The 24,446-nt window shown below is 34.6% G+C and overlaps 1 long non-coding RNA gene across 1 annotated transcript; it reads right to left on the reverse strand.

The window, feature by feature from the left end:
* Positions 1 to 2,269: 2,269 nt before the first annotated feature.
* LOC112940478 (uncharacterized) lies at positions 2,270 to 19,352 on the reverse strand. Its single transcript, XR_003244715.2, has 2 exons — positions 19,184 to 19,352; positions 2,270 to 2,507 (listed from the first exon to the last, which is right to left on the reverse strand). It is a non-coding gene; the product is annotated as an uncharacterized lncRNA (long non-coding RNA).
* Positions 19,353 to 24,446: the final 5,094 nt, after the last annotated feature.

Genomic DNA, 24,446 nt, shown 5'->3' on the forward strand with positions numbered 1-24,446 from the left:
CATGACAAATGTTGTACAGTTCAGTGGCAAAGGATTTTAAACTTTCTTAGGGAAGATACAGTTGCATTGTTTACAACATGCAGTGAACCTTAAAAATTCTCATTCTATGACCTTTTAGTTGTACCTCAAAAAAATCCTCTTTACTTTTTTCAGAACAGAAGCTTCTCGATTATGACGTCATAGAAAACTCCACCCTTCATGCTTAGATTTTCGATTGGCTCAAACTACTTCTAAAGTTAAGCAAACAATCTCTGGAGTTCAGTCACCTCCCACTCGTGGATATGGTCTTAAACCTCAAATCCAAAAGTGTCGTTCCATGCCTCGTGCACCAATCTTGCCCCTCCGAGTCTCCTCTAGGCTACATTTCTCTTTTCGCGCACCCTAGTTACATCCTATGTACTTCAAACAAGTGGTGGATGTATCTATAAACAATGTGAATATTAATCTGTTTTGTGTACGAGTCCATCAAAATCTCAAAAAAAAATGAATACATAATTTTGAAGTGTATCGAGTTCAACTCTAAGAAATTTATAGATCAAACTCATCAAGTTTAAATTCTAGATTTGTCTATGCTTATTGTTTCTGACAATGCTAGTTTACAAATTTGATTAGTACGATTCCAATCATAAGCTTTAATAATAGAATGTTGTCTTCCGTTGCCTATTAGATTTAATTAATTAGTCTCGCGGATTGGAGTTCCAGTTCTGAATGTTTAAAACATAATTAAGTAAATAATTGTATATTTTCTCTAACTAATTAAATTCATAGATGATTACATGATCACAAATATTCAAATTTCTCCACCAATAATATATCAGAAGAAAATATCACATGCTTGAAACAGAATAAAATATATAATTGATTAAATTAAAGTATACACTCTAAATATGATATATTTACATGTGATTGAGAATTTAGGAGTTAAACCATGCAAAATGTGAACATCTTGAAATACATCATAATAATTTCTTTTAATATTTCAAGATATCAAAGTTAAACCTTAATGTGTATGATCATCTTTTACCATTAATGAAGAATTAAATTTAGTTTTTACGAGGCATAAAATTATAACATTATGAGATTATTGTTTGTGATTTAAGAGGTGTGAATTGAAAATAAAAGGTTGTGACTATTTTGAAGAGTTGTGAGTTTTCTGGAAGGAAATGTGTTAAAATATAGTTTCTAAACCAAAAAGTTAAAACTAGTAAAGAAAATATAAAGTGCAACAAACGAGAAAAAATATTGAAAAGAAGAAACTCTAGTCTTTTGAATGCACAATGCGTCCTTAAGAAAAAAAATTCCTCATGAAATATATTCTCTCAGGATAAAATGATCTTACTCCTCGGTAAATTTGTACCTTAAACCAAAGTGTAAGTGAATCACTCAACAGGAGTAAAGTATACTAAAACTAATTATTAACGCAGAATAAGAAGAGGTTCTCAAAATTCATTATGTAAAAAATGAGAGGAAACCCTCTATTTATAGATATCAAAGGGTAGTGTGAATATGTGCTTATAGGGCCTTACTAGAAAGTTCACAATCCTTTGAAAAAATCACAACTTGTCTAAAGGTCACAATCCTTCGAAAATGTCGCAAGCTCTTAGAAAACTCAAAACTCTTCGAAAAAATCACAACTCTCCAAAAAAGTTACAATTTTTTAAAGAATACACTACTTTCATTTTTCATTCCACCTTTTAAAATTCAAATGTAGATCACAATGTATACTTTTATTCATCTTAAAAACTAAATTTAGTTCTTATTAATGGAAAAAAATATTATAATCCATACTTTGAAGTCTTGAAATGGTGAAAAAACTAATCACGATGGATTTCAAGATTGTCACATGTTCCATGGTTTAACTCGTTAATTCTCAATCACATGTACATATATCATATTTAGAGAGTGTCTAATTGGATTTACTCAAGTAAATGCTTTTTTTGTGTCGTGAAATTTTTTTCTAATATATCTGGTGCTGAAATTTTAATGCATGGCCTTTGCATATGATCATCTCAACATAAAGCTTAATGCATTAGAGAGAATGCACAATTATTTACTTGATTATATTTTCAATAATTGGTGATGGAAATCCAATCCACCGGACTAGTTAAATTATCACGATCCGCAAGTAGACCCTAGAAGTTAGGGCGTCCTTGTGTAATCACACAGAAAATGAGACTTCAAGAAGTCTCATTAAGCCTCTCATATCATTCATTGCATAATAAACATACCAAAATGGGTAAGACTTTAAAACTTTCTTCACACACCAATAAATCTTTCATAAACATTATACAAGCGGAAAACTTTAATTTAACACATTAAATCTTTACAATATCTACTTGAACCATCTAAACTTTAGAGTTAACAACACTAAGAACTAAGCACATACAAGACATAAAGGAACATGTGGATATTGTCCTCGAATCGATGAGGATTCACCAATACATCATTTTCAAAGCCTTAGAAACCTGTACATCCTCCATGGCACATTAAGATTCCATTTCCCTACACTTTAGTTAAAAAGTAAAACAAGCGGTTAGCACATTAGATGTACTAAGTATGGAAGCCATCGAAAAACCATGAAAATAGGACATTTAGTAAATAGCGAGCTTTTCATAAATTTTGATTAAAACATCATAATATAAGCATAAAAATAACATTTGACAACTCAGAAACACATAAGAAATCACTTAAACAAATAATCACATTTTTATAAACCTTATAGTGAATTCACATCCGTGTACAGTAAAGTTCCTTCACTTCACTTTAAACACCCTTTAGCATGTAATCTTCTCACTCAAAGCTATCCTAAGACTCACATAAGTCACACAAAGAGATACCGCCTATACACCCTCTCTATATATTCCGAAACGACCCTCAAAATTACTTATAATGAGTCACATACAGAGTTACGAGACATTAACATAAGAACATGAGATTCTCCTACCAAAGGTGATTCTAAGTCTCACTTGAGTGAGTTGTGAAGCGACTGCCCATACAATCCCTTACACACACACTCAAGAGATCCTACAGACTACTTAAGATAGAATCATTCTTATTTAACACATTAGCATATAGGTGATATGACATTCTCCTTTCAAAGTCTATCAAAAGACATACTTAAGTAAATTAAGAAGATAAAGTCCATAGTGACCTCTTCAAGATTACTTAAATAATCCTTAAGATTACCTAACGCTTAGATCATGTCCATATAATGAACCAACTTCCCTATCTGGATTCATTCTTAAGTCTTATCAAGGTAAAATAAGAAGTGACAATTCCTATGCCCCCTTCACACCTTAACTAGACAACCCTTAATTACTCTAGATAAGTACTACTTCATTTTAACATACTTTGTTAACTTAAGTCATTACATTCACTAGTTCATTAATAAACATTCAACACAAAAAGGACATTCAAGTAATGGTCTTGAACATGACTTAGGGACTCTGACTAACACCTTCATAGCCTATTGTGCAATGTCTAGATAGCGTTCCATACCACGACCTAAACTTCATAGAACTTATCAAAAGCTAATAGGTATCCCACATGATGATAATAGGCATTAACCGACATTAACCATGTTATCAAAGCATGGAATCCGGATTTCTAACCTACTCCGATGAGAGTGTTCTAATAGCAAAAGGTAAAACTAGGACACATCCCATATAGGCACATGATTAAGGAATATGAAGGGCGTGATTTGTATTCTAGTCTTTTAGTTAACTAGAAATACATCCCTTACCATACTCACTTAGTGATAGACTTCGTTCTTATAGAGTAATTCACATTAAAGGGTACCATAACAAGTTCATAACCTAATCACATTTACCCTACCAAAGAGGACCTCTTACGGCTACCTTCCAATGGCGACAAGAAGCTCTTGATGACTTTCCTAAGGATTAATATGATGCCATTCCATCCAATTAACCTTAAGTCCATCATTCCTTTACTTGAAGGATACAATTATGACTTTCAATTTCAACATACATAACCTTACCACTAAGTTCAAGGTTTCACATAAAAGGCCCTCTTAACATCATTCAAGGTCACATATGAATTATACATTCAATACTAAGAGACTTAATCATTCTAAGTCAAGACATCATATATTCATACTCATACAAGCATCAAGTAAAGGACGCAAGTCAACCAAGACAAAACACCAGATACATCACCTTAACATATATTTCTAATCATTTTACAAGCACATATGAATAACCATTATCATCTTTAACTGATCCTACACACTACCATATAATTATAATTATAACCATTATGGACTCATATAGTCAAGTAGGAACAACCATGTATCAACCCTAAGACTACACATAGAAGCACATCATCATAGTTTACATGATTTCCTAAAATACATAACAAGTACACATACTTTCATATTCCTTTGCATATAGGCAGATATACTCATACTTCACATAAAACAACTATACAAAACATCATAGTACTTCAAGTAGTGCCGACAAGGCCAAAGTCGTCATATTGCATAAAGTAGTGCCAACAAGGACACATCAATTCCGATAGTCCCGCCGCCATAAGTGGACCATACAAATCACAACATAATTGAAGTATAATTAAAATTAATTAAAATGAATTAGGTCTTCATTACTCCACTCCATCTTACCACTTCGATTCCAAAGCTTATTCATCCAATTTGATACCATAAGACCCTTACCGATGGCCATGAACATCAATTCATTACACAAACTATAATACTCAATGAGATCTAAGTTAATTCATTATAGATATATCAATGTTAAACCAATTAGATATCAATTGAATAAAATTCTTAATCATTAGAAAGCCCTTAGAAATGTACACTAGAATCTATAAGCATTAAGTCAATATCAATTCAATAAGCTTAACATGCAATAGAGTTAAGAGTATTTATTATTCAATTAATCTAATTGAAGCAACCTATAAACAAATTAACCATAATATATACATGAATCCAAAGACCATAACAATCTACGCATGAATTTATGAATATCAAAGCATAATCAGTTCACCCATATTTTATTGAAATTGAGAGATTTGAGAAGATCAAGGGTTCATGGAGAATTTCATTGGAAAACATCAATTATACATCAATTTCATCATATATATATAAACGTCTTGAAACCATTTATGTAAGAACCCACGACTTAGAGTACAAATTCGACTTTTTCATCTTTTTGAAATATTTGAAAATCATTTTTGAAATTGGATCTAAGGTGATAGTAAGCATTAGATGAAGAAATCCCATACCTTATTTGAAGAATACAAAGTTAATTGAAGAAAAAATTCCATTAAAGACCCATCTTTAAGCTCCCTCTTCACTTTGAACTTACATGGAGGTTTTTGGAGGATGTTTAGGAGGGAATATGTTTTGATTTGGAAGAATGAAATCTTCTAAGTATTAATAACTTATATACCCTTTTAAAATACCCAATATACTATTAATAAACCTCCAATACATCCATTTAGATGTGGGGTGAATTTACAAGTTCACCCCTACCCATGGCAGTGAACAGCACACAGAAACAGGCCAATCGACGGACTGCCCATCGACGGGGAGTAGACCAAATTATGGGACGTGCTGGCAACCGTCGATGTGTTCAGAGGCTTGGAATAGGTTTCTTTTCAACTCAAGATAAGTACATACCCACGCCCACCACTTACGGGGCGTCGGATAGGCTACTTGTCGTCGATTGCCTTTCTTAGGTGGACTGCCTTTTGGCAGTTTTGGCCACCAACCTGGGTCCTTCCTCAAGGACCCTTGGATGGTCCTTGGGGATTATTTCTTGGATGATTCCAACCCAAATACGATCATATATAAGTTTAACACCTATCACATAAATTTCATCCAAAACGAACATGTGATACTAGATGAAACATTCCTAGACACACAAGGTCATTTCAAGGAACTTCTTTTGAACTTCATGGACGTTTGACCTCCAAACTCCACAAAACTCGACACAATTTCTATACATGTTATAATAAATCATTTATAGACCTTAAAACCTCATTAATAACACAATAGAAAATAAAACCACATATGAGGCACATAGGTGACTTAGTCATCGAATGTCTTAATAGTCCCTTGACTTTTTACTTCCGATACACCTAATACTTTAGCTACTACCTCTATACCATATATTAGACCTATTTAGACCTTAGAACATCAAGCCAAACATTTTAGGATCTAGTTCACCTAAGTCATTTTTGGGGTCTTGTTAATAAATGATAAAAGGACAGATTTACCCCTGAACTTTGAAAAATGATACATATATGCCCTTCATTATTCTTTGTGTTCACCTAAGTGCCTCCCGTCCAATTACAGGTACATACATACTTTTCTAATAGTCACAACTTTAGTTTTTTGCAGCTTGAAAAATCTCTCAAGAACTCTTACAAAGGTAATCAAAAAGTAAAGATTCATCATCAAGATCAAACTCAAACAAGATAGAGTTGCAAGCTTACTGGTCTTGGGATATATTCTTCTTAACATATATTATAAATGTGATCCTAAATCTATAGAGGCCTGATATAGTTATTTGGTACTACATTCTAAATTAGTTAGAGGTAACTTATTTAGTGGGCAGTGTTGTATTTGTCTAGGGAAATTCTGAATCATATAAGGTTAGGTGTTTTAGTTGGCACTGTTGTGTTTGCTAAGGAAAATTCTAGGTTATCTAGCTGGTTAACACAAAAAATATACATATGTCAAAGAATGGCTACTCAGTTGAACCTAGAACAGGGAAAATCATAAACACGACAACCACATTTCAATGGGAAGTTCTATATCTGATGGAAAACAAGGATGCACGATTATCTACTGGATGGAGACAACGAACCATGGGACATAATGTTGGATGGACCCTTAATTCCAACTATTAAAGTGAAGTATGTTGAAATAATAGAAGTTGTTCCAAATATTTGGCAACATTACAACGAAGCAGACAAAAAGAAGATTGAGAAAAGCTACGAAGTAAAGAAGATTCTAGTGTGTGGGATTGTTGCTGAACAATATAACTTGGTTTTTGCATGTGAATTAGCAAAAGAAATCTAGACTAGCGTAGGAATGCACATGACGGCACAGAGCTTGTAATGGAATCAAAGGTGGACATGTTCACCACCCAATATGAGAATTTCACAATAAAATAAAGAGAAACTATTCATGATATGCATACAGAACTCTCATCCATAACCAGTGAGCTACAAAGTTTGGGTGACCCTATAAATTCTAACAAGCTAATGAGGAAAGTGCTTCGAGTTCTTCCGAAGTCTTGGTCAAGCAGAGTGGATGCTATTATTGAGGCTTAGGATCTAAGTATTGACAATGGATACTCTTGTTTGAAATATTAAAACCCATGAAATGAACAAAAAACAATACTTCTCAAAGAATGAATCCAAAAAATACAAGTCTCCGATCCTCAAAATTTCATTTGGTGAAGCCTCTAGTGAATAGGATAACATGGCCTATCTTACCGGGAAATTTCATAAAATTGTTAGAAACATAGAGGGTTCAGGAAAGGGGGAAATCTTTCTCGAACTACAATGGAAAGGTTAGGCAATTTATGACATACTGCCTGATGGTTAAAGCTGAAAACAAAGAGTTTGATAGAACTGGACGTGAAAAGGAAATAAAGAGGGACCTAGTACTTGATAAAAACGAAAGAAAATTTGTAGCTGACCAAGTGGTGAAGAAAGCTCTTGTTGTATGGGGGGGACACATCAAATGAATCAGGAGATTAAGAATGCCTCGATAATGTATCCATGGTAGTTGCTTAAGATGATGCAAACATGTTTGGTGGGCTTTTTGCCTTCATGGTTCAATCACACAATGAGGACGATGAAGAAAAGGTAACCCTCTTTGATATCAAGCAAAACTTAAATATTTCCTCTGTGCAAAGGTTGAGAAACCTAGCAAATGTCTTGATCGACTAAAAAGGACACTTTGAACAGTAGTCTTGATAGTCTATCTTAATATAAGAGCGGTGATGGTGATTCAGATATCAGTTCTTGAGGAACAAGTAATATTTCTAGAATCTGAAAAACTAGAACTAGATAGCAACTAGATCTAATGATTGAGAAATATGGGGAAAAAATGGAAACTACTAATATGCAAGCAGAGTTACAAAACAATTTGAATATTATTGAGGCCAGACTTTCCCTAGCCTTAGAAAGGAATGATCAAATGGAAAGGGACCTTTTCAATCTTATGAAAGAACTTCAAATTTCTCTAAAATGGACCAGCTCCACTAAAAAGCTCTCAAACATCACCAGTCAAAGAAACTATAACAAAATGGCGTTGAAAGTCTGAACATTACTCCTCGCTAAACCTCCACAACAAATACGTATGTGTGGTCGAATGACCATCTAAAAGAGAATTGTGTTGCTTGTAAGGACTCACAAGAGAAATTCTTGGTTTGTGCTAGATAGAGAATGGCTCAACAAGGGACCTGATTTAACTGTTAAATCTTCCAGACAGAGACTTCAAAAAAAGAGGGGACCTGGTCATGTTTGTAAAGCCTTAAATATATATAAAAAAACAAATATGTCTCATTGGGCAAAAAACACCTTTATTACTCCTTGGTCAGTTTCTTGGGAACTTATATTGAAGTATGTTCCCAAATCTAACAAATAATTTCTGTTGCAGATGAGTGAAGGAACTAGCAGCAAGTGCTGCTATATGGATAGTGGTTGCTCGAAGCATGTGACTGGATATACCGAAGACTTGTTTCACTCAAGGCACTTTAAGGAGATGTATCCTTTTTGGCGATGGAAAGAAAGGGTATATTCTCAAAGTTTGAAGACTTGGAAAATCTCTTGAAGATTCGATTGAAAATTTGAACTATCATAGTGGGTTAAATTACAGTCTCCTTAATATGTGATAAGGGAAATGAAGTTTTGTATTTGACTGAAAAATGCATTATCACCTTTTTGTCTAAAAAAAGTGTTTTTGATGGCCAAAAGGAGGAAAAAAATGTATGTGGCAGAACTAGAAACAACTCAAGGAGACGATCATACATGCCTAAGTGCTCAAAGTAAAAGTCATAACTTGTGGCATTGAAGTCTAGGTCACGTGAACTCTTCTCTACTGAACAAACTACTTTCTAGGGACTTGGATCGTGGTATGAAAAATTTGAATTTAAGTGACCATAAAATGTGTGATGCATTTGTTAAAAGGAAACGAACCAGATCATCACTCAAATCAAAGAAGCAAGTTAGTTATTAAAGGTTCCTTGACTTAATACATATGGATTTGTGTGGATCTGCGAGAAAACAGATTTGATGTGGAAAGTAGTACATCCTATTGGTCGTGGATGACTACCAAGGATTCACGTGGACTATGTTTTGTCAAGTCTAAGTCTGAGACCGTTGATGTGCTAATGATCTTTCTCAAAATGATTCAAACAAATATCAACTACTTGATTGCTGAGATCAGGTGCGACCACGGGAATGAGTTTGAAAAGTGAAGCTTGATGTCTTCTGTGCAGAAAATGGTATCAACCACAACTTCGGAACGCCTAGAACACCTCAAAAAAATGTTCTGATGGAAAGGAAGAATAGAACACTAATAGTATTGCCAGAACCACGCTTATTGAGTAAAATTTCCCTCAAAACTTCTGGGTTGAGGCAGTCAACACTACTTGCTATGTGAATAACTGATATTTGATTCGGTCTCTCCTAAACAAAACACCCTGTGAGCTACTTAACGACAAGAAACAAAAGCTAAGTCACCTAAGGCCTTCTGGGTTCAAGTGCTTTATGATAAATAATGGCAAGGATGATCTAGGTAAGTTTGATCCCAAAAGTGATGAAGGTATTTTTGTGGGGTAATTATCTTCAATCAAGGCGTATAGAGTTTTCAACTAAAGAACACTATGTATTGAGGAATGTGTTCATATGATTTTTGATGAAAGTGGTGATTTGAAGAACAAAGATATGAAGGATGATGATGATATGGTGGAACTATTTAAGTTATAGAGCAGTGAAGGTAATGAGACTGAAGCTAAGGTGAATCTAGACTCTCATGTTGATAATCTAGTCCATATGAGAAGGTGAAGGAGGATGACTAACCTTTTATGGGACCTTGTCCTTCAAATGATGAAAGTCAAGAGAACATTTATCCTCATGTTTATGATGATTCTAAAGATGAAGAAAAAAAATTGACCAACCACAATCCCTGGGTTCCAGATTGGTATAAAAGCATAATTCATCTCACCCCCTTGAAATCTCGTTTCCCCATTAAATTCTGGAATGAAAACAAGGTAAAAAATAAGTAATTTGGTTGCATTCTCAGACTTCATTTCTACTATTGAGCCTAAATATGTGAAAGAGGCCCTGATGGATGCTGACTCGGTAAACACTATGCAATATGAACTACATTAGTTTTAGCGAAGCAATGTGTGGTACCAGGTCCCAAGACCTACTGACAGAGCCATCACATGGACCTGGTGGATATTTAGAAATAAGCTTGATGAGAGTAGGTTATCACTAGAAACAAGTCCAAGCTGGTTGTTCAAGAATATAATCAAGAAAAAGGCATCAACTCGGATGAGACATTTGCCCCTGTTGCTAGAATGAAGGCTATTAGAATGCTCATAGAATTTGCAGCATTCATGGGTTACAAGTTGTTACAAATGGAACTCAAAAGTTCCTTTTAGAATAGGGATCTAAAGGAAGAAGTATATGTTCAACAACCACTTGGATTCGAGGAAGTTAATCTCCAAATCATGTGTTCAAACTCAACAAAGTCTTGTATGGACTGAAGTAGGCACCTAGAGCCTAGTACGAAAGGTTGTTAGAATTTCTACTGAAGAACGGTTTCAAGAGGGCGAACATTGACAAGCCCTTTTCTTTTAGAAAAAGAGAAGAAGAACTACTCATTATCAAAGTATATGTAGATGATATCATCTTAGGATCTACATCTGAATATATGTATGAAGAATTTTCCACTCTCATGGAAAATGAATTCGAGATGAGCATGATGGGAGAATTCAACTTCTTCTTGGGTCTGCAGATCAAGCAAACCTCAAAAGGCACCTTCATTTGTCACGACAAGTACACAAAAGAGCTGGTAAGAAGTTTCATATGGTGGATTCTAAGCCTATTGATACCCCAATGGGTATAATCTAAAAAATAAAAGAAAATGAGGCTAATTTATATACATAGGCATAATTGGATCTCTATTGTATTTGACCACAAGAAGGCCAGCCATTGTTTTCAGCGTAGGAATGTGTGCACATTTCCAAGCATGCCTAGGGAATCACATCTAAGAAGCTAAGAGGATTCTGAGGTATATAAAGAAAACAGAGGAGTTGCCCTATTTTATCGTGCAAGTGATCTTTTGAAAAAGGGAACATCCTCATGAAATACTGCAGGACGGAAGATCAGATTACGTATATATTTACAAAATCTCTCAACAAGGATCAATTTGAGAGTAAGAGGCTAATGTTTGGAATGATGAACATGCACTAACCTAATCTCAGCAAGAGGCCTCCAATACTTTTTTTGGCTATGATGTGGAGGGCAGATATCCTTATAATTTGAAACACATTGTTTAAGTGCGATCATCTATGTATCTGTTGCAGGTGTAAACCCATGGAAAGTGCAGGAGCAGAGAATGGCCAGAACCATTTCGTAATCATGTCTCTTTTGCAGTTGACGAAATGGTCCCTCCCAAGGTTATCACTCTTTAAATTTGTTTTAAACAGTCTAATGAGAACCATTAAGATCTCCATGTGTTAGTAATCAACCTTTCTGTCTTTTGTCCCATCGCTTTAAGTCCAAGAGACTCGTCTATTCAGGGACTTGATACATAATTTCATGTTCTTTTTATATAGACTTTTCTTTACTCCATCTCTTTACATTTCAAAAACCTTATGTCTAAGTCTTCCATCAAAACCCTATTTGTCTCTCTGTTTCATTTCTCTATAGTATTTAAGTTTCTTTTCTCAAACATGATGTATCAATATCCATCTTATTAAAAGAAATTCTAGACTCTCTAAACGGAATATACCTAGTGGTATTATACACCTGTTCTGACGTGGTGTCTCTGTCAAGAATGTCGACTATTTCTCTAGTCAACAATAGTACTACGAGTTCTTTTAACCGCCTATCTCCGTTTTACCTCAATAACCCAGCACTCTTATACAAACCTAGTCCTTGTTCTAGGGTTCTCTCTGACAATCTTTTTTAGGCAGACCGTCCCAAGACTAAGTTATCAAAGTCAAATATTTTTTCCGCTAGTGAAAACTTGGTTATGGAAAGATTATCTTGTATGAGAGAATAAGTGTTGAATGAAGAAGATGAACAGGGTGTGGAAGAGTTGCTAGATGGATCTCAATTGATATTTGACAAAACTCTTGAGATCGGTGGCTACCCTTCATCCGATTCCACTTACACTAATGAGGATAATCGTCCTCTCAAATGGATGATTCAAAGATAAATTATTCCAACATCTGCCAAAGGGAAGGAGAAGGTGATTGAAGACACACTTACAAGAAGACCCTCTAGTATTGCAGTTACTCAAAAAATCATGGGTGATTCTATAAAGTCCAACAAGTAAACCACTACTGAGAATCGAAGGAAAATAAAATCCGGTCAGACAACTTTAAAGTTCCTGTTGATAATGTAGTGGAAGTCTGTAGAGAAGGTTGTGTAAAAGAGTGTGTTAGAGAAGTTTCTGAAGATAAAAAGCAAAAACTTTCGAAGAAGGCTAGAAAGGGAAAGATCAAAAGAAAATGTAAGACTTTTGTCGAAAAAAGGGTTGATTTAGAGAAGGGAAAGGGAAAAGTCACAAAAGAAAAGGGAAACATAGGAAGAGAGAAATTTCTCCTGATGAACAAAAAATCTCCAAAGTGGACCTGGTCCCAAATGAAATTATGAGGATCATATAGTAATCAAGCAGACCATCATCGACAACCTGCATGTACAAAGTGTTTAGGGTGGCAGTGTATTCAACATGGACATTATCCAGAATCCAGGAATAAAATCGTTGCATGATCTGGTAGAAATTCAGTCTTGGATCCACCTGCTTTAAACCAAATCACCTATTCTGCATGAGGAAGAAGTTCGAGAATTTTATTACAGCATAGAATTTTCAGAGGATGACAACATCAACTCTAGGGTATGATATAAGAATCTATACTTGGATGGAGACCTACTAGGTAAAATCCTCGATGTACCCAGAGGAGGGATCAAGTCCTTTGTTGGAAAACATGCACCAAAGAGTTTGTGAAGGTATGTTCTGATATTCCTAATACTCGTCGTGCTTGGATTCAGAAAAAGCTCATGATAGGAGAGTATCAGTTGTTGTTCGAGTTTGTTAACCAATTTCTCCTTACTCGAAAAGAAAAGAGGACTATTGCCACTTCAACTTATCTATAACTCATGGAGACACTAAGAAAATTTGATCCCATAGATATTTCGTCTCTCATAATGGAGCGCTTGTACAAAACAGTGATTGAACGCAATGACTAGCATGGCATGGGGTATGGATACTTTCTGATGAAAGAGTTTAACTACCTTTACATTCTTGTGGAGATGGGTAAGATTGGTACAACCAAACAAACTTCTACTCTAACTACTCTAATAGAATGTTAGTGCATTGAAGTAAAACATGGTCCTCTCAGCAAGATATCTCAGTTAGTTATGGAACAAGAGCCATTGAAGCATGAACTAGGGAGATAACTCTATGTGTATGAGCGAGAAAGATTCTAAAATGGATTTTCTAAAGGTAGAATTGCTCAAAGCACAAATAGACGTACATGGTATTGGGTTGTTAAGGAGCTACAAAATCCAAATGATGAGCTCATGGCAAAATTTTCTACTCTTCAAGAGAAGGTGATCAAGGATAATGATGCAACAAACTCTAGTCTTACTCTTGTTAATAGTTTCTTCTCTCATCCCCCTCCCTCCTCATAGTCCTTCCTTTTTGTTTTTATGTGTGGGCAGTGTCAATGGTACTCAGATATCACTTTAATTTATATATATTGAATGTTAACTGTTGTGCTTATGAAATGGATTCCTGTTTTGTTGTGGTTAATATTTGTTTCCTCCAGTGTTAATAACTATGTTGGTGTTTTCTTTGATGTGATATTGCTTATCAATCTTACTTGTTCTATTGGTTTACTATAATACTTTTTTATGATGCCAAAAGGGGGAATCAATTTTGAGGTTTTCAGATGGTTCTTAGGTTGATGACTGCAAACAAGATAACAGCGAAAGGGGGAAGGAAACAACAGATGAATATGGAGTGTGTCTGCTCTACAAGGGGGGAAGAAAAATGAAAGCACCATTGTATGGTGGGTCATCATTAAAAATGGGGAAAATGTTATTTGTAGTTTTGATTATTCGACAAACCTAGGGACCTCGTGAAGGGACCTGGTCCATGGTGCGATATATTCTCTAAACTGCCAGGCTGGAAAAGGTACAATTGGTTGGTGCATATTATCCTACTGATGACTTGACAAACCCAAGGACCATGTCCTTGGTGTGACGTACTCCGCATTGCTAGGCTGGAAAAAGTACAGCTGGTTGGTCCAAGGCTCCAACTATTGCAAAATGGAAAGAGACCTGGACCAATGGTGTGGTCTCGAAGGTTGTGACTATTCTTCATTGACCTAGTGCCCAATAGTCATAACCTTAGTTTTTTAAAGTTGAAAAATCTCTCTAGAACTCTTACAAAAGTTGATCGAAAAGTGAAGATTCATGCTCAAGATCAAACTCGAACAAGATAGAGCTGCAAGCTTAGTGGTCTTAGGTTTTGTTCTTTTTAACATGTGTTGCAAAATCTGATCCTAAATCTACATAAGAATCAGATAGTTTTTTGTGGGCAATGTTGTATGGGAAATTCTAATTCATTTAGAGTTAGGTACTTTAGTGGGTGGTGTTGTATCCGCTTAGGAAAACTCTAAGTTATCTAGGGGTGATATCTTAGTGGACATGTTGTATCTGATGAGGCTCTTCAAGTAATAAGTAGATACTTGATTGTGTGATTAATAACTTTTTCTCATATTGGGTGCAACTGGGTTCACTTTTATTTTAAGGAATATTAGTGAAACAGTTGAAAATCTTGTGCAACAGGTCGTGGTTTTACTCCCTTGAGAAAGGAGGTTTCCACGTAAAGTCCTTCTGTTGTTTTATTATTGTTATTTACTTTTCAATATATGTCTGGTTCAATTAAGGAATCTGGTCCTTTGACTTGTAATGGAAGCACACATTTTATTAAACTCAATACCCATCTGATTCCCTCTAAGATATATTCTAATTGAAAGACCCAAATTTCCTTGACAGAACAACTTCAGTTTGGGCTGTGACAATTTGTTGGATGTATTAAATCAAGGTGTGAATGAGATGGTAATTACTATCGTTTCATCATATAGTTAATATGAGTGAATTCTATGCGGCACTGTCAGTATCTACTTAATTCACAATCCTTTTGAACAATGCAATAGTCAATCTTGCTTACATAAATACACAAAGTAATCTTAACAAAAAGGAAAGAAAACAACAAATAAACATATGAAAGTGAAATGCTGGTTATTTTAAATGGTCAAAAAATATTAAATTCGTAACTGAAATTCATGAGAATTTTATGTAAAACGAATTCCATACCCTATGGAACTATATACACCTGCTACAGGTATAACTCCATGGGTTATGAAATTCTTTTTGCACAAAATTCACATGAATTTCAGTTAAAAATTTGACATGTTTTAGCGATTTATAATCATCAACATCTGGCTTCCATTTATTTATTTGTTGCTTCCTTTTCTTTTTGTTAAGATTAACTTCAGTATTTGTGGTCTACAAGATTGAGTTTTCATCGAACAAAAGGTTTGTGAATTAAGTACAAACTGAAGTGCAACATGTAATTTACTCAAATGGACTGTATGATAAAACCCAGTATTCATCATCACATTCCCACCGTGATTGAACACACCCAATGAATTGTCACAACCAAGTTGTTCTCCAATGGAGATATGGGTCTTTTAATTAGGATATTTTTAGAGGGAATCGCGTATTGGGTTTATGGGGTGGGTTGTTAGTTTATGGGTTAAAATGAAAAGTCAAATGGGTTGTTTATTAGCATTATGACACATATAAAATATGAGAGGGCCGTTAATAAGAGGGACATGTGTACCTAGAATTGGACGGCAGGGGCTTAGGTTGACGCTATGTATGACAGAGGTAATTTACGTACCATTATCAAAGTTCGTGGGTAAATCCGTCCTTTCCCCCCAAAATAGATTAGGAAACTTAAGACAACTTTCGTTTATTATAACCTATTATTGGAATATTACTTATCAAATTTGCAAACAAGCAATAAAAAAACAATGTCATGTAAATTGAAATAAAAGGAGTAGTAATGAATCAATTCAACAAACCAATCAAATTACGCACTATTTAAAGCACAAAATGGACAAAATGAAATCCATTGCACTGGCTTTGAATTTCAAAATTATCCAGCAAACTTCCAAAAAACAACATGTATATTTGCAAATATTGCAGCAAACACAAGCTGTTCAACTAATTATCAACTTGAGATAACTAATTACGAGATAACTTATGCTAAGGACTCGAGAAATAAGTTATCTCGTAATCATCAAATAACTACCAACTCTTTCAATAGTTTCCAACACAATTCCTTATGCTTTCAATAATTTTAAGAAAATACTCTTCTTTTATCTCATACTCATAAAGAATACTAAATGCCCATCTAACTTGGCTGGCTATTCCCTCTTAGTCAATCTTTCTAGTCTAAGGATATAATGGTGTATCACGTTTAGGTACCTTGGAGTCATACTTAGCTTCAACTGATGTGTTGATGTCTTTTAAGCCAATGCATTATGTCCGATCATATGCCGGAGTTGCAAAACTATATGGAGAGGTTTTAGTGTTTTGTGGTCGTGATGGTGGTGTTACTGGACTCGGAAGCTTGTGTTAAAGTACATGTAGACCCCTAACACTCATTGTTCCTCTATGACACTTTTTCTAGTGTCTAAAGTTGCTCATGTTGATGTTATGTTTCTTTTGTGAAGTTGAATTATTTATAACAGTTGATAAAAAATGGATTCTATGTTTCCCTTTGAATACGAAAAAAGGGCGCTTTAGCTGCTGCTACTTGGAAGTACAATTTTTTTGAAATTGGCGGTGGAAATGTGATTTAGTATTTTTCAGAAGCTGAGATGTTAATAAATCTCCTATCGATTTTCTCATTGACATATCAGCCTCTGAAAAATCAATCAATCACATTTCCAGTGCAAATTGCAAAAATTTTGTTTCTTACAACAGGCAACAACTAAAGTACCCTTTTTCGTATTCAAAGGGAACATAGAATAGACTTGTTATCAACTGGTCAATGTGATATAACTCCACAAAAGAAACATAACATATGCATGAGCAACTTAAGACACTAGAAAGCGTAGGAAAAGGGAGCAATGAGTATTAGACGTGTTCTGTATTGTACCACTAGCTTTTGGCTCCAAGAGCACCAACATCATAACCACGAAATACAGAAAGGTCCCATAAGTTTGTCAACTCTAGTATATGATCGGACAGAATGCATGCACTAAAAGGACTTAAAACATCATATAAAGATGATTATGAATCTAACTTAGATAACCTATACCATTAATGCCTCTGACTGGAAGATTGAGTCAGCGGGAATAGCCAGCCAAGATGAGCTTTCACTATTCTCTATCAGTATAAGATCAAAGAAGAGTTTTAGCAGGGAACCATTCAACATATTTTGGTGTGGAGGGCATAAAATTTAAAAAATTTTAAAATGAATAATATAGTTAAAATATGGGCTGCAGAGGTCACCAAATGTTGGTTTTGTGAATCACGTCACCAAGAGACAGTAGCTCATTTGTTTCTTAAATATCAACCGAACTTGGTCCTACTTTTGCTCTTCTTGTAGGTATGAACATTGATGGACTTCAATTAAGATAAGTTGTAATGTCGTGGTTGAGCACATATGTTTGGAATATAGGAGACATTTCTACAGAGCTCTACACAACTTTGTAATATGAGAATTTAGGAGAAAAAGAAATAGGATAAAGCATTAAGGCAAGAAGACGTCATTAACATGAATCATTCGCAATGTCACTAGGAACATGTATATGTTAGCAAGACTAAAACAAAATCATAGGTATTGTCCTGTTAATTGGTCTAATATGTTGATAACATGGACAAGTTACTGACCTAAAATAAAGGTTAATATAGTTTTATGAGGATCCGAACCGAATGGGTGGGCGAAATACAATGCAAATGAAGCATCCCGGGAAAATTCAGGTAATAATTTTTATGCATTTTGTTGAAGGAATGATGAGGGAGATGTTTAACACATAAAGGGAGCAAGCATAGAGAATACGACCAATACACTCGCAGAAGATGAAACCATACTAGAGGCATGCAAGCATTGCAAACAGTCAAAACATTGAAAATTTATCATTCACACTGACACAATGCTAATGTACAAGGTACTAGGAGGTAAGTGGGAATGTCCATGGATGATTGCAGCAATGGTGACGGAAATACAAGGAAGTTTACAGGGGAAGCAATTTATTTTTCAACACATTCTAAGAAAAGAAAATCAATTACAAGATTATTTGGAAAACATAACTATTGATAAGAAACTATCACATTCACAAGTTTTAATAGCATGGAGACTAATTAGAGGAGAATCATCAACAACGACAAACTACAATTCCCATACTTAAGAGTATAACCTTTGAGAGGATAGGGTGTAAGGAGAGGCTACAACATTAATTTTTCCAGAAGAAGAATCTTTAAAAATCCCTTGGAGGCAACAAAATAAGGGAAATGCTATTTAAGATATTAAAAAGGACTCGGAAAAATTGGGAATATGGAGTCAAGAATTTAAGTATTAAACCTAGAGGAAGCCATCAACACTAGTAAAGGGAGGCAGAGCAAAGATTTACATGCTCTTTTTCACATGACAACCTGTAGAAAGATAGATAGAGGACACCGAAGGAAAAATATAAGTAGCAAAATAAGTGAGACGACTTACCAAGTCAAGTTATTTTCTTATTTACACAATACCAATAGTAAAAATATAACAAGCGCAACCCATGGAACTTGAGAACGCAGAAACAAAGAAACTATGATGTCGATAGCAAGCAAGAAGGAAATATTCTGAAACCACGATACTTACTCTTATTAGTTGTTTCTTTCCGTAGCAACCGAAGGTGGAGGGATGGATTATTCCAAGGAGGAAGCATTCTCAGGTGAAGAAATATAATCAAAGGTAGAGAGGAAAAAGCGGAAAATTGACAAAGATTTGTGAATAAAAAACTAATTATGAAACCCTACCCTAGAATAGATACACTTCACTATCCTGTTTGGTTTGGGCCTGGTTTATTCATTTCCTTTTTTGATAATTAGTTTGGTTTTTTGTAGTGGGATTGTTAGGTTCGGGCTTTTCCCATGGAGGTGTATCTTTGTTTTTTGTTGTTTTCTACAAACACATGAATAAAATGCAAAAAAACTCCATAATATATTCCTTTAATAAAAGAAATTTAAATCTTCATAAATTGAAAAAAATTTATCATAAAAAATAAAACTTGACTTGGATATCTTCAAAAGAATAAAGAATTTGATATTATGTATTTCAAGATGTTCACATTTCACACAGTTTAACTCATAAATTGTCAATTACAAGTCAGAAGTCTGTATATCATTCATAGAGAGTGTATACTTTTATTCACTTAATAACATGTTAAACATGTACCACATATGTGGAGTACCAATTATTTTTCTTGTTTGTCAAGAATAATATTTCTATATGACAATCAATAAAACTAGAATGCAAACTTTTGTGTGTGAACATCTCATCTAAAAGCTTAAAGTGTTAGAGAGAATATATAACTATATATTTACATAATTATGTTTCATACTTTGGAGCTTCTAATCTAATCCATTTGATTAATTAATCCAAATACGCAACTAAAGAAGTTTCTTTTATTAAAGCCTATGATAGGACTTGCTGATCCAATTTAAAACCTAGTATAGTTTGACACTACAAGTAGAGACAGATCTAAATTAAAATTTGATGTGTTTGATCTTTAAATTTTTTATGTATTTACGACTACATGTTCAAATAATATATGTTGTGAAATTTTGATGGATCTACATACAATAAACACATACTCATACACACATCCACATGCACACATGTCAGCATGCTTGCACACACAAGTGTTACACATTGATCTCAAATTTTTTCTTAAATTTTGTATTAGACAATAGTGAATCGAATATATATTTTAATCAAAAGTTATATCACTTAGAAAATAGCTTTCATTACCAAAACAAAGAAACTTTATCAATTATTTCTTTTAAGTAACTTTGAATTAGTTTCATCAGATAAATTTAATTTATTCATCATTTTGACTGAATTTTCTACTACACAACTAATGGTAAAATAATTGCATGAGAATATCTTTAATAATAATCAACCAAACGTGAAAGAATATATATTGATATGGAGTAAGCGGTGGAGTAAATTTAGATAAATATATTATAAGGAATTACAATAGGTATTTCCCCAAAGACAGGCATGGTGTTCCCATCAGAGTTCCTAAGTTTCCACACTCAAGGAATATTGTAGTTCAAACAATAACATATTTCGATTCAACACTTAAGCATATGATAAATTGTTCTTATAAATAATTTTGAACAAAATCTTAAAATGTTTACGCACATAGTTTGAAGGTGTACTCTCTCCTTCAAATATACAGAATATATAATACTCTTAATAAACCTTAAAACTTCATACACATTTCAATAACATCATTTTCACCTATTAAGTTTTCCTAAATGGAATTACTATTATAAGTTATTATGTAATTTGTCTGTTTAGCAATCAATTATTATAATAAATAATTACCTTTTATCACATAATAAGAAAGGTGACCATGTAATATAATTTATGCCATATATCTATGGAGTTTGCACCTTTTTTTCCATAAGATGATATAAATTTGCATCTTTTTATATATAGTTGTTATCAATACTTCATGTACAAAGGAGATTGATAGGTTAATTCATATGCATTAATGATGAACTTATTCTTAGGATTAGTGGTTAATGTTCATTATAGCGAATTACTTATTATCACAATGTAATGACCCGGAAGGTCATTTTTGGAAAATTTGAATATTAGTATAACTTGAATTAATTAATGGATGGGTGATGATAGATAATTGAATTAATAAATAGTTAGTGGGTTAAAGTGAATTAAATTATTTGGGGTTAACATATGATACCTAACTGAAAAGGGTAAAGAGGAAAGTGTATCCTTGAGAGAGGGAGGGAACTGACAGCTACGAAAAAAACAAGTACAAACAAAAGCTTAGTGTTTATTTAACTATATGTAAGCATTATGTGATTTTTGTTGACAAAATAAGGTGTATTGTTGGAATAGTAAAAAAAAAAAGAACAAAAGGCATTAATGGGGGCAGCATAAAGTAAAGTTAATGGAAACTTTTCAATTGAAAAGTAGTCGGGTTAGGAATTACAGTAATACCTATGCCAATGAATAATTTAATGTGTGTGTGTGTGTGTGTATATATATATACATATATATATATATATATTTTATGTACATACTTGCAGTCCCCTATTTTTTATAGCTTTAGGTGCCTGCGTTGATTATTTATTCTTGTTAAATTGAGAAAAATATTAGGTGTAACATGAATTAGGTCGCCTTCCATGAGTTTTTATTTTGTTTCCGTTCAACACTTGAAAGATGCTATAATATTTTTATACTATTTCCACAATACACCTTATTTATTCAACAAAATCACATCATCCTGAGATATATATTAATTATATTGAAAGGGAAGAAAAGTGGGTACCTGATTCACTATGATTTTCTTTGTAGTTGTTTTTTTCCTCGCTGTCAGTTCTCTCCCTCTCTCAAAGACACACGTTCTCCTCTTTACCCCTTTAAGTTAGGTATTATATTTTAACCCCATAAAATTTAATTCACTTTAATCCACTAACTATCTTTTAATTCAATTATCTATGATCACTCATCCATTAATTAATTCAAGTTACACTAATATTCAAATTTTTAAAAAATGATCTTCCGGGTCATTACATTATCCACCACTAAAAATCATGTTCATCCTCGAACATAAAGTAAAAGAGAGTACCTGAAACTTCAAAAAGATGAGGACATCTGGCATGCATGTCTGACTTTTTCTCCCAAGTTGCTTCACCTACTGAACGGTGCTTCCATTGCACCTTCACTGAAACAAGCTCCTTGGTCCTAAGATTTCGGACTTGCTATCCAATATAGCTATAGGATCTTCCTCATAGGTCAAGTATGGACCATGCTCCACAAAATCGAGTGAAATCACATGAGATTTATCCGGAATATACATCAGAATCATAGACACATGGAAAACAGGATGAACTACCGACAAACTAGGTGGCAAGGCAAACTTATAGGCCACCTCTCCCACTCGGCTCAATATCTCAAAGGGTCCAATGAATCTAGGACTTAGCTGGCCCTTCTTTCTGAACCTCATCACACCCTTCTTGGGTGATACTCGGAGCCAAACATGATCACTCTTCATAAACACTAAGGCTCTAACTCTCGGTCTGCATAACACTTCTGTCGACTCTGGCTGTCAATAGTCTATACTGAATCATACGAACTTGCTCCATAGCATCTCTAAGAAAGTCTGTATCCAAAGAGTCTATCTCTGCCGAATAAAACCAACCAATCAAATATCTACACCGTCCACCATACAACGCCTCAAATGGGGCCATTTGGATACTATAGTGATAACTGTTACTATAGGCAAACTCCGCTAAGGTTAAATGTCGATACCATCTAGCTCCAAAATCTATCACACACTCCCGGAGCATGTCCTCCAACACTTGAATCGTCCACTCGGACTTACCATGCATCTGTGGGTGAAACGTTGTACACATATCTAACTGTACCAAGACCATGCTGTAATACCTTCCAAAAGTGAGAAGTAAATATTGATCCTCGATCTTATATGATACAAATAGGCACTCGATGTAGTTGCACAATTTGACTAAAATATAGCTCGGTTAACTTTTCTACCGTATCCTCCACCCGAACAAGAATGAAGTGGGTAGACTTGATCAGCCTATCAAGAACAACCCAAATAGAGTCATAACCACCAACTGTGGTAGGCAAACCCACAACAAAGTCCATATTAATCCACTCCAACTTTCAAGTAGGAATACACATCCTCTAAGATACAACCCCGGGCCGCTGGTGCTCACACTCAACCTGCTGGCAAGTCAAACACCTCGACACAAAGTCTGGAATATCTCTCTTCATCCCACACAACCACTAATTTTGACTTAGATTAGATACATCTTCTCCACCCCCGGATGGGTGGAATATCGAGAACAATGGGCCTCCTCAAGAAATAATCTAATCAAATAGCCCATTTTAGGAACACAAATTTCTGCCTCCGATCCTCAAGATGCCATCATAATCAAGGACAGACTCCTTGGCTTTCCCTCTCAATACTTTGTGTCGAATGAGGCATAACTTCTAAAATTAAATTGGTGCGCATAGATTTTCTCGACTAAAGAAGATCGAGCCTCAATAAAAGCATTCATCACATCACTCTCCTTTAAAATCTACAATTGGACAAGACTGTTAGCTAACATTTGAACATCTCTAGCCAATGGTCTCTCCTCAATACTACGCGATGCAAGACTCCCCATGCTAGGATTCTTCCTACTCAAAGCATCGGCCACAAAATTTGCCTTCCCCGGATGATACAGAATGGTCACATCATAGTCCTTCAACAACTCAAGCCATCTCTGCTGCCTCAAGTTCAAATTGCTCTGACTAAAGATATAATGAAGATTCCAATGATCAATGAACATCTCACAATGCAGCCCATGCAAATAATAATGTCATAACTTAAGTAAAAATACCACATCCTCCAACTCGAAATCATTAGTAGGATAGTTATTATCATGGGACTTTAACTGCCTAGAAGCATAAACAATCATTTTCCCCTTCCGCATCAACACACCACCCAATCCAACTCATGAAGCATCACAATACACTATAAATTTTACACCCTCCTCAGGTAGAGTTAACACTGAAGCTGAAGTCAACAAAGTCTTGAGTTTTTGAAAGTTCCGCTCACACTCATCAGACCACTGAAAACGCACATCCTGTCGAGTAATTCTAGTTAATAGAGCTACCATAGTAGAGAAACTCTACACAAATCGTCGAGAATAGACTACCAATCCCAAAAAACTCCAAATATTAGTAGGTGAAGTAGGTCACGTCTAGCCTCTAACTGCCTCAATCTTAGCCGGATCTACTCTAATACCCTCCTTGGACACCATGTGTCCTAAGAATGCCAAAGAATTAAGCCTGAGCTCACACTCTTAGAACTTTGCAT

Source organism: Solanum lycopersicum, chromosome 12, assembly GCF_036512215.1.
Source record: "Solanum lycopersicum chromosome 12, SLM_r2.1".
NCBI lineage: Eukaryota > Viridiplantae > Streptophyta > Magnoliopsida > Solanales > Solanaceae > Solanum > Solanum lycopersicum.